General features: G+C 47.2%; 1 pseudogene; it reads left to right on the top strand.

Annotated features, from left to right (window-relative positions):
* Positions 1-3,588: 3,588 nt before the first annotated feature.
* On the top strand, positions 3,589-4,308 carry LOC132663917 (succinate dehydrogenase cytochrome b560 subunit, mitochondrial-like; annotated as a pseudogene).
* The last annotated feature ends 8,289 nt before the right edge of the window (positions 4,309-12,597 follow it).

The following is a 12,597-nucleotide window of genomic DNA, read 5'->3' as shown; positions in this document are numbered from 1 at the left end:
CCTTTCTCTGTGGCCGGGTGCTTTCACCCAAGAAAGAATTCACTGAAGACTGAAACTGGGTGCACTGGGATTGGTTGGGTCAATATGCAAAGGCTGGCTTGAAGCCTGTTGAACCGGATTAGAGGCTTTTGAAGTGAAGACCGCAGATGACCCCAAGTGCCTTGGTGACAGGGGCGGGGGCTTCAGTCCAGGCTGAGGGCTTGTGGCCAGCTGCGAAGTTCAAAAAGTTCATAGTTCCTCCCATAAAGATATGCATAAGTTTCTCCTCCCTTATGGCCTACAGATCCTATCTTATCTCGTTTTACTTTATTTTTCAAGTTTATTTATTTATTTTGAGGAATAGGGGACGGGGGAGAGGGAGAGGAGAATCCCAAGCAGGCTTTGCACCATCAGTGCAGAGCCTGATGCAGGGATTGGACCCATGAACTGTGAGATCGTGACCTGACCCCAAATCAAGAGTCGGATGTCTAACTGAGCCACCCGGGTGCCCCGGGGCAGACCCTATTTTAGAAGACGCTCTCTCAGCTAGGCTTACCCATTCCAGTTTGAAATCTCTTTTTACGGTGCCCTCTGATGGAGGAGTTTTGTTGTTGTAGCTGTTTATAATGTAGGCAGGAGTCTAGGTAGGTATCTGTGCTTTGGAAAGTGGCATCTGATTGCTTTTCAAAGAAGACTCCCTTGGTCTTGAAAATATCATCCATGCAGGCCCTCTGTGACCCAGATGAAAACAAGAGCCACCGTGTTTTTGTTTCGGACTGAGAAGTTACCTTCAGTGTTGTAAACGGACTTGAGAGAGGCAGGCATCTAGTTCAACATTATACATTCTGTGGTAGCTTTAGTTCGATTGTTCTAGGCAGAGGTGAAGTTTGCCCTACCAAATCAGGCTTCGGTCTGAACGGTGGCTAGATTCGGCCGCTCAGGCTGCTGTGCTAAAACGCCACAGGCTGGGCGGACAAAGGAAATGTATTTTCTCACAGTTCTGGAGGCTAGCAGTCCAAGGTCAAGGTTCCAGCTGATGTGATGTCTGATGAGGACTCTCCTCCTGGCTCAGAGATGGCCACCTCCTTGGGGCCACGTCCTCACGTGGCTTTTTCTTCAGTGTATGCACGTGGGCAGAGACAGCAAGGGAGCTCGCTTGGTATCTTTGAAAGAAGACTTTGGCTGTCTCCATTTTGACCTGAAACTTTTTAGCTGGGTTCTTCTCTCCAGAGTGTCACCTGCCCCAGGCGGAAGAACCAACACGAACCTGTCAAGCGATGAGGACTGCCCTGAGCCAGCAACACCAGCCCCGACTGACTGCACGGCAAGCATCGATTTGACCTTCGCTGCCTACCTGCTTGCACCCGACCTGCCCACCTCTGTCCCACGTGTTCCTTATACAAACCTGGAAGTATCTTCGGCATTCTGGAAAGACAGTCTTTGACAGGTGAGTCCCCGGTCTTCCCGGGGCCGGCCTCGCCTTTGGATTTGGTCAGCAGCAGGTGGCCAAATCTGGTCTGTTTGGGCCCCTCCCCCACCCACCCAGAGCTGGATGTTCTTGCACCCCTGCTCTGCAGCTGTATCTTTTCTTACAAGGGCATTAATCCTATCAGAGGAGGGCCCCACTCTTAGGACTTCATTTAACCTGAATGACTTCCTTAGAGGCCCCATCTCCACATACAGCCATACTGGGCAAAGGACACAGACCTCCAGTCCAGAAAAGCCCGGATGCCCGCCTGATGGTGGCATTTAAGACTGACTAGCCCTTGGGGGGGGTAATGTTAACCTGTCCGGGGGCTTTGCCCGGATAAGGGAGATTATGCTCTGAGAGCGGACATAAAGCTCCTCACAAAATTGGAGGGGGTTCTTCCCACCTGTCATGGTCAGGGAGAAGCAGCTGTGTAAGGCCGTAAAATAGAAGCGATGCCTTTATTTTCTACAAGCCCCTCAGCACCTGGGGACATGCTGGGTGCTGAACAAGGGTTTGGGGCGTTACAACCACGGTGAAGAGCTCCGGTTCCCAGTCAGCCGAATGCAAATCCCAACCTCATCTCTTATCTGCTGTCTAGGGACTGTCCCAACAGAGCCTGGCACAACAATTATCTATGTGCGTCATGACATGAAAGAAATTAGGAACCACTAATTGGGTTTCCTCGTCTCTAAAAGGGAGCTTAGCACTTAGCGTGGCCGCAATTGGTTCACTGACTTCCTCCATCTTTTCCGCTAAGTGTTGAGTCTACCGGGACCTCAGTTTCATCATCATTCTACGATGATGAAGAAAGGGAGTGAGACCAAATCACAGCCAGGGTTCTTTTTAACCCCGCAATGCTGCCACAATCACTGGATTGAAGAGAAACCATCTTCCCACCGTGTTTAGGCGAACGTGTCAGAAACGCTTTTACCACCCACCCCCAGTATAGGGGGCAGCAAGCGGACAGCCAGGGCCAGCGTCCCCTGTACAATAGAGAGGGTCCACCATGAGTTTATAACCTCATAAGTGATTGACCAGAGGTAAAAAAAAAAAAAAAAAAAAAAAAAATTGAATTGTTACTAACTCTAGGACCAGCTAGGTTTCATGACTACTCAGATCGTTCACGCATTCACTCACTGTTCTGCAGTGATATATGGGCCTTTACGAAAGGCCAAATTACTTGGGCACCTGGTGGCTCAGTCGGTCAAGCGTCCGACTCTTGATTTCTACTCAAGTCACGATCTCAAAGTCTTAAGATTGAGCCCCGTGTCGGGCTCCGCGCTGGATGTGGAACCTGCTTAAGAGTCTCCTTCTCCCTATTCCTCTGCCCCTCCCCTGCTCACATGTGTGTGCTCTCCTTCACCCTCTCTAAAGAACAAGTCCAAATTCCTTGACCTGCCGATGCTTACAGTGGAGGAAGTAGTCAATAAACAAACAATACAGAATATGGATGTACGAAGTACTATGGGATAAATGAAACAGGGTGAGGGAGATGGGGAATGCCAGTAACACTAGATGGCTTCTCTGATGACATCTGAGTGGAGACTGAAGGTGGGTGACAGTCACAGTGTCCCAGACAGTATCAGGGGAATAGGTTCCATGACAAATCTTAACGTCCACAGGATTAGCGCTTATAATTTAAAAGACACTAAGAAGAGGGGCGCCTGGGTGGCTCAGTTGGTTAAGCGTCCGACTCCTGATTTTGGCTCAGGTCATGATCTCACAGTTGGTGAGTTTGAGCCCCATGTCAGGCTCTGTGCTGACAGGGTGGAGCCTCCTTGGGATTCTTTCCCCTCTCTCTGCCCCTCCCCCGCTTACACTTTCTCTCTCTCAAAAGTTAATAGAACTTTTTTAAAAAGACCCTAAGAGTACACATACACATTTCCTACATATGAGTAAAGTTTAAATAATACTAAAATAAAACAGACGTTGAAACACCCACCACCTAGCTTGCTAAAAAATATTGGCCAGTAACTAAGAGAACCCTCACACAAGTCTTTAATGTTTACATTATTTTGTAAAAGAAGTTTTAAAGAAGAATGTTAGAGGGCAAGAGAGAAATAGCCAAGTTATATTGCTAAATGAAAGAGGCAGGTGAAAAACAGCCTTTACAGCTTCTGTTCAGGCCAGAACCCAAGATGGCCACACTCTTGTTGAGAAACAATGGCGATCATTGCTTCCGTGCCTACTTTAGTCCTTGACTCTGTATCAGAAATGCTGTTCCTTTGGAAACCACAGCCAAAAAAAAAATAGATGGAGTGGTTCTGGAATAAGAGCACAGGATCAAACGGTCCTTTGTCTCCCCATATCACTTTCCCCAGCTGGTCTCTTCCCATGGTGATGCCTTACTGCCACAGCGGCCAGGAGAATGGCCTTGTTTGCAGGGGTCTCTCTTTGGCTTATCAGCTCTTTTGCTGATATGAGTATCATTTGGAACTTGTGAGGTCCCTGTGTCTGGGGAAGCACTAATACACACGGCCAAGTTCGCATCCATTTTCCCTCTTATGCATCACACCTGGAATGAGATCAGACACCCAATGTGGGACCCAGAAAAAGACCTAAAGGTACCCCAATTATACAAGTCTGGAACCGCTATCTTTTTTAAACATTATTTTAATGTTTATTTATTTTTGTGAGAGAGAGAGAGCAGGGAAAGGAGAGAGAGAGAGGGGGAGAGAGAGAATCTCAAGCAGTCTCTGTGCTGTCAGTGCAGAGCCCAGTTTGGGGCTTGAACGCACAAACCATGAGCTCATGACCTGAGCTGGAGTCAGACACCCAACGGACTGAGCCACCCAGCCGGCCCCAGAACGGTCGTCTCGATGACCGTGTTATGCTCTGTAGGACCGGCCGCTATGTAAAGAGCTGAAGATTCTAACATCTCCTCCCTACAGATTATGGCACCGACCTGTCTCCTGCCTGTCCCTCTCATCTGCAGCTAGGGCAGAGCTCTCCTGGTCTGCATAGACCTTTTGTGCTTGCAGATCCCCTTGAGGCTCAGCATCGGGAGAGTGCCTTCTAGAAGCCACAGTGGTGGAGTAGGGCCCAGTTTTCCCCTTGCTTCTAAAGATGGTGATGGGGTCCAGACTGTGCCAAAATAAGGTACCTTGACATACTGAGTATTTTCAGCTGAAGAAATGTGAGAAACAGCCCTCACTACTGGTGAGGAAGATAGGAAGGCAGAAGCTTGCTCAGTATATATAACATGCAAATGGCAGGCGGAGGGCCATGACTTGACATTTGGCCGCCATCTTGCCAGGCATGCTGGCAAACATTTTCTTCTTTATCCCACCACACTAACCCTGTAGATTTGATACTCGTTATATCTAAGGAAACCACCTGTTAGAAACGGGTTTTTGTTCCTCCCATGACACATATAGTCCAGGAATCAGCTTCATGCTTCTCTACCCTTGACCTGGGTGTTTGATAGTAAACATATGTAGAGTTTTTCTCTGAAGTTTTTCTCTGAAGTTGACTATGTTGTATAGGTGGAGAACGATTCTGGAATCGTCGAGAGAGGTAAACTATGACTTTGGAAAAAACAAAGAAAGTACATATAAGGGATAAATTTGAACAAACATTTCCTGAATGATATAGTAATAATTACGAATCATGGTTTTCTTTTACAAGCAAAATTACAATACACTAATATATCAATTGTAACATATAGTTTTGAAGGTAACGAGTGGAGTTAAATTGTCCTAAGGCCCATGTGTTATCTAGGAAGCAAGTACAAGTATTAACACTTTTTAAATCTTGACTCTATGTATATAATAATAATAATATATAAAAGTGCCTCAGTGGCTCAGTTGGTTAAGTGTCTGTCTCTTGATTTCCACTCAGGTCATGATCTCGTGGTTCATGGGATCAAGCCCCACGTCAGGCTCTGTGCTGACAGTGCGTACCCTGCTTGGGGTCCTCCCTCCCCCCCACCCCTCTGCCCCTCCCCTGCTTTCTCTCTCTCTTCTCTCAAAATAAATACGTAAATTTAAAACACCAAATAACGTATATTACATATCATATCATGTGCTATAATACACACTATTTCTTTCAAGAACCAATAAAAGAATAGCAAAAGAGTACATAACTTTCTTAACCAGCAGAAAGGAAAATGGAATGATAGAAATTAGCCAGTCCAACTGAAGGGACAAACCAAGGGAAAAAAAACAGGATGGGGAGGGCAAATAAAGGGTCAAATAAGATGGTGGAGGAAACCTAATGATGTCAGCAATTGTACCAACTGTAAACAGTCCCCACGCTCCAGACGGCAGGAAAAACACGGTGTCCAAAAACTCCAACTTTAATCTATTTACGAGAAAAACATCGAAAGCATTAAAATATGTAAAAGTAGGAGGTAAAATGATGAAAAAAGGGTAAGCCCCAAAACACTGGTGCATCTAGATCAATTTCAGACCAGAAAGATTCCCGAGCAAAATGGCGCACGGAAGATGCGCGGTCACTTCGTGACGGTGAAAGACCCCGTCCCCAAAGCGGAGAAAATAATTGCAAATGGTTGCGCTCAGAACAACATTGCCTATAAATTAATTCATTAAATAATCCTAGAATAACTGTAAGGGGAAATTGACAATCGGAGAGAGGGATGAAAATTCACTTGAGTCCCTTACAGAACCAGCAGACAAAACGTGCCAGGACGGATACTGAAAACACAAACGATCAGCTACCAACTTGAGCAAAATCCGTGTGCATTGCTGACTACCACCCATTTTTGACGGCATGCACGCTACTGGGGGAAACCGACTACGTACCAGGTCACAAAGTAAACCTACGCAAGTCTCGAAAGATGGAAATCCTACAGAATTATTCACTGACAGCAATGTAGTGAAGGGAAAAGCAATCGCAACATGACAACCAGAAAAAGCTCGTACCTGGGGAAAATGTGACGCAGACTTCCAAGGTGTCCATGGGTTAATCAGGAAATGATCATAAACTAAACAATGTTTAGAAAGGAATGACTACACACACATATCAAAATGTCCCGAAATATCTTTATGCCAAGAGAGTGAAAGACTTAGACAAAATGGAAAATTTCCTTAAAAAAAAACAAAAACAAAAAACTTACCAAAACCGATTTACAAAGGAATTAAAACCCTGAGTCATCACATAACCATTAAATAAATTGAGCCAGTCATTTTAAATCTCCCCCAAAAGAATGGGGGCATCTGGGTGGCTCAGTCAGTTAAGCACCCGGTCATGATCTCACAGTTCATGAGTTTGAGCCCCACATCGGGTTCCACGCTGATGGTGCAGAGCCTGCTTGGGATTCTCTCTCTCCCTCCCTCTCTGTGCCCCTTCCACGTGTGTGCTCTCTCTCTCGTTCTCTCTCTCTCTCTAAAATAAATTAATAAACTTTAAAAAAATAAGAAAAATAAAAAAATAAAATAAAATCTTCCTTAAAAGGAAACTCTAGGTCCAGGTGGCTTCGTTGGTTAAGTCTACCAAGCATTCCAGAAACAAATTTAAAAAACAAGATAGGGGGAGTGACGGAGCAGCATTACTAAAAGAAAACATATCTGGGAAATATGTACAGAGAAGAAAGACAGAAGTTAGTATATGAGTTCCTGTGCCGCACCTGAGAGGCCCTTCAAAAGAGTTCCTTATTTGCTTTCCTAGCAGTCCGGAAGGCAAGACTGGAATCCCAGGGAAAAATCATTCCCCTCCAGCGTAATTATAGCCAGGACCGACCAAGCCTATCCCCCTGAGCTGCCACGGGGACAGTGGGAGAGGGCTGCAGACCCCCCACAGGCGTGTCCCCTCACGCCCGGCCTCCGACAGAGTTCACTGGGGGGGCCCTGAACTCGTGTGTTAGCTCATTTAATCCTCACACACCACTGTGCTGTGGGTCCCGTTCGTAGCTTGATTTTACAAATGATGAAACTGCCCTTCAGAAAAGTGACCTTCCTGGTCACATAGTTAGCAGACGGCGTGGCCGGGACGGAAGACAGGCAGGCCGCTGGGAAACTCAAACCCTTCACTCTTCCGCAACGATAATCCGACGGCGCTCAGCCTCCCAGCGAGATCCGTCGGGGGTGTTTGCCTGCCCACGGCACCCCCCGTCCTGGGCACAGACAGACCAGAGCAGCACATGGTGCGAGGATGGACCTTGGAGAGCCGTTGACAGAATGCCCACACGACGAGGCGCGTGCCCTCGTGCGGCCTCAGGTGGCCAGCGGTTACACGGAACAGGCGTTTGCAATTTCACTCGACAAATATTTATTATCTCCATAAAACAGGGCTCAGTCATGGCAACGATCCTACAGGGGCCTGGGGATCACTCGAGTCAATGTATGTCACCCACCGCGAAACACACGGGCAGCGTCTTCACAAGACTCTCGGACCATTCTATCACGGCCAGCCGGGTTCCGAGGCTTCTTGGTCTCTATTGTCTGCATCGCATGCGGCGTCCGTCTGTCCAGCCCCGCCTGCGTCTTCCATGCCGAGGGGCACTGGCCACCCGTCACGAAGAACACCCAGATTTCACGGTGTTTGCTCCTTTCAGAGCAGAAACATCCCGCCTCTGAAGGAGTGCCGGAGGTTGATCAATTCAATTCAATTACCGAGCGTACACTTCTCCCCAGGGCTCTTGGCTCTGGCTTCGTCACCCAGAGCTAAGGAGCTGCCAGGTGCCTTCTGGAATAAATTTCCCATCCAGACCCACTACCCTCCCCTGAGAGCTACCGGCTTCGGCACTTTGATTCCTCGGGGATTTTGCTGCACGAATCAGTCCGGTGTGTAAAACCACGTCCGAGGGACCGTGAGTCCTGCTTTCCACACATTTCCTATTTTTATCTTCTGCTTGCGTGTGGTGAGGTTTTAAAACAGAGGTTGGTTCCCCTGAACCTGTGTTTTCAAATCCATTCTTAGCTTCAAAGACAAGAATTGTGAAGTCAACTGTAAAAAGCAACCTGCTCGTAAGCCCACGACCGAGCTGCTCCCAGGGAGCACGGACAGGCCAGGGCCCTAGGGTCACCGGGACGGCAGGATGGTGACGGGGCCCCTCCCTGCCAGCACCTCCTGTGGGTCCTTCAGTCCTGAGCGAGAACATCAGAGGGCCCAGGGGGCCGGGGCCCCTGACACGTACTGGACTGGAAGCCACAGACAAAATAATGTAATGGATTCAGCTCCCGGTAAATCCGAGCTCCGAACTAAAAAGAATGAAAATTTTGGAATGTGCTGAATTTGAGAGAGAGGATGTGCCGGGGCCAGGAGCATCGACTCACCGCTCGGACCTAGGAGTTTTCGCGTCGGGCACACATGACCCAGAAACTCAACTCTGTCCCCAAAGTATTTTTTAAAGTCTCCATTTCCAGCTCCCCTTCTGTGGTTAGCAGTCAACTGAATGGCTGTTACCGTTTGAAAGGAGAATTCGTTTGGGAGGAAGGGCTGTTTTTACTTCATACACATCCGTTGGATTTTGCTTTGCTATTTTATGAAAAAGGGTCCAGTTTCCCTAACTCCTAATGAATCCTCCTTGGACCACACCCAGGTGAGCTCCATTACTCCACAGAAAAGCAGATGATGGATGGTGGTGCTCTAGAATATTCTAGGTTCTCGCAGCAGAGCATGACTCACAGGTATATTCTCCCCCAGAAGCCACCCTGTAAAAGCAGATGTTAGGACTGAAATATCTACAGAGTATTATCAAGAAATTGGGCCCCTAAAACATATATGGGGGCACCTGGGTGGCTCAGTCAGTTAAGCATCCGACCTTGGCTGAGGTCATGATCTTGTGGTTCGTGGTTTTGAGCCCCGTTATCGGGCTCTGTGTTGACAGCTCAGATCCTGGAGCCTGCTTCCGATTCTGTGTCTTGCTCTCTCTCTGCCCCTTTCCCACTCATACTCTGCCTCTCTCTCTCTCTCTCAATAATAAATACACATTAAAAAAAATTTATATGTATATAGAAACGTTCTAGTGCCAGAATACACAGTTGAATAAAAGCTAGAAGTTGAGCAGTGGGATCAAAAGGGAGGGCAGACAGTCAGTATGGACACCCCCAGGGGCCCCGTCACTGAGAACCAGCAAGGTCAGGGACACCTAGAGGAGTGGGGTGGACAAGCCCTGGGAGAGTCCCTCTCTAGCTCTCTTCATGCGCATGACACTGCTGAGCAAAGCTCTTCTAGGCAAGAGTGTGACTGTCGCTGTTTCACTGGTCCTGAGCTGTGCGGCCTTTGGAATTCTGTGAACCATCCAGGACGGCCACACGGCATCCCAAGTTTAACTGTCCGGGATAGGGCATCGCGCAGTGAGAGCATACCTACCCAGCAGGTAAGCCATTCTATTTCTGCGGGGCAAACGGGGTGATTTCCTGCCCAAAACATCTGCTGATTTCAGGGCTTCCCCTGGACATACTCTGAGGTCTTCGTTTGCTGTCGAGACAAGACATGACGCCGAGGCCTCTGAATTCTAAAGCTCGCCCGGCTGCTCGTCTCACACACAGCACCTGTCTGTGGATGCTAATGGTCTGCATGGCCATTCGGGCAAAGGGCAAAACCATTGGACCCCCCCAGACCAGTGAGAAACACTTCCACCGCATAGGGACCGCTTGTAAATCTGGGAGACTTTCCAAAATTTCCTGTCACAGGCGGTATCCTTTACCGTTAACTGACCAGGCACTCAGAGAGTTTTAAAAAAGAAGATTCTTGGGATTGCTTTGTTCGCTCAGATCAACCGCAGCAAATAGATCCTTTAGTGATAAGATAGAAGAAATCAGGTTGGCAGTATTCACTTGTGAGCACTGAAGCAGGAACGTTTCATGGCTGCTGCTGGTTCAAGACATCATTAAATAATGGGGTTAAAAGTATAGCTGCATTTGGGGTGCCTTTCGATACGAATGCGTAAGTTAAGACATCGTTAAAGAAGAAGTCAAGTGCTTCCCAGGAGGTTTAGAAAACCGTTGGGGCGATTTGAGATTTTAAGTCACGATGCTCTGCTCACCAGTTGATCTAGACCCAGACTAGTTTTAACGGGTGTGTGTGTGTGTGTGTGTGTGTGTGTGTGTTTTCATCACCTCTGTAAATTCTCTCAAACAAATGTGCAGATAACCACTACACGGATCAAGAAAGCGAATGTTGTTAGCCTCCAAAAGCCTTGGGCTTTTTCTCAATTGCAAATGTTTTCTCCTCCCCAAAGGTAAACAATATATTACAATATGCTTCTTCCTGCTTTTGAACTTAAACAGAAAAAATGTAACATATTTTCCTCCACGTTTGGCTTGTTTCGCGCATGTCGCGTTTGTGAGGTTTACCGTGTTGTGGCTTGTATTTGCTTTAATTGACTAATGCGTGGTTTTTCGTTATACGAGTAGCCTGTAATTTCCTTCTTCTTTCATTTGAAGGAAACGGGTTGTTTTCAGTTTGGTGAGATTATGAGTCATCTTTCGCAGCAGAGGACTTAAAAACATTTTTTTTCATACTTTAAGGAACAGTCCCTTTAACAGACATAATGAACTGTTCTGAGAATATGTAGGTATGTTTAATGGGCTACAATTAAAATGACAGAGTTGCAATAATATGGTAATGTAACTGCTGAGCATTGTATTTCCAAGTCATATTCCATGGTTAATTTAAGAATAATTGCTTGGGACATAATACCAAAGTGCCTATACAATTAATACAGCAATTGTTCAAGAATGTTCCTAATAATCAATTATCATTTTGCTGAGTAATCGTTTTGCCAGATTATTGAGGCTATTTTCAAGTGTTCATTTCTCTGCCTGTAAAATGACAAGCGGTCCTAGGTCAAATATAAATTGCTTTTGAGGGGCACCTGGGTGGCTCAGTCGGTTAAGCGTCCGACCTCGGCTCAGGTCACGATCTCGCGGTTAGAGAGCTCAAGCCCCGCATGGGGCCCTGTGCTGCCAGCTCAGAGCCTGGAGCCTGCTTCAGATTCTGCGTCTCCCTCCCTCTCTCTGCCCCTCCCCTGCTCACGCTCTGTCTCTCTCTCTCTCAAAAATAAATAAGCATTAAATTGCTTTTGAGACAGGGGAACTGAAGGGACCCCATGAGAGAAAAAGCTGTTTTGTTTTTTTTTTGTTGCTTTTTCCTTTGCTTCTTAACCGGCTTCTATCCTTGCTAGGACCTGCACCCTGCCCCACCCGACAGGTGCCTCAGAACGCAGATAGTGTGGAACCTCCTTGTAAGGGACAAGGAATTCTCCAGAACAGATAACATCTAATGAAGGACCAGGTGAGAATGAAGGGAGGCCACGATCACACGTGTATTCCAGACCACAGGTGCTGGACATCTTGACACTGAGACTCCGGGTCAGGGAATAAGTGACTTATGATCGACACCTGGACCTTGTTGTTCTGACCGGTTCCTGGATGCCTGAGAGGACACGTCCGTCACACCACAACTGTCAGTAAAAACCCCAGACCCCGAATAAAGACAGACCCTATCTTTTTCCCTTCCAAGTGTCCCAGATGCTGTGTTGCTCTTTATATATTTTCGATAAACTCTGCTCTCACCTCCTGATGGCTCATGTTCGATTCCCATCCTGCATGAAGCCAAGGACCCTCCAGGCTGAATCTGTGGGAGCCCCTCTGGGTCCTCTGACTCCAGACTCCACCTGCCTGCATTCCTTCTACAACTTTTTTTTCCCAGTTAATTGTTTTCTAGCGATTGGATTCAGAGCTACTAAAGGAATTAGAAACTGGTTTGAGCATCCACAGTAGAGTTTTGCAAGGTGCTCCGAAACATTTTTGCAACGTATGAGCCCCCAAACTTGGCTTCTAGAAACGTGTGTAGAGAATATATGTGTATGGGAAAATCAAAATAAATGCCCATGTTCAAGGTGCATCATTAAGAATCATTCATAAGAGCGGAAACAATATCAGCCTTAAATCGTATAATCATTAGGCATAACCTTACTACTGGTTTCTTAATTCATGCCACAAATATTTGTTGACGGAATGGTATGCAAAGGGCCGAGCTCATGGGAATTCTGTAGTGATCCGGACCGAAAGGTCTCTGGGGTTCAGGGCCAAGATGGCAGCTGGGAAGATTCTGAGCTCACCTCCCTCCCACAGACACAGGGGAACGCCAGCTCCTTAAGGAAGCTTCTTCCGGCAGGTCGGGGGGAACAAAACCCCTAAAGCCTGGCTGAGCAACTCCTACGGCTCCACCCGCCGAGT

Source organism: Panthera onca, chromosome D4, assembly GCF_046562875.1.
Source record: "Panthera onca isolate mPanOnc1 chromosome D4, mPanOnc1 haplotype 2, whole genome shotgun sequence".
NCBI classification, from domain to species: Eukaryota; Metazoa; Chordata; class Mammalia; order Carnivora; family Felidae; genus Panthera; species Panthera onca.
The sequence above is the reverse complement of the archived record's forward strand: the minus strand, read 5'-3'. Positions and strand labels throughout refer to the sequence as shown.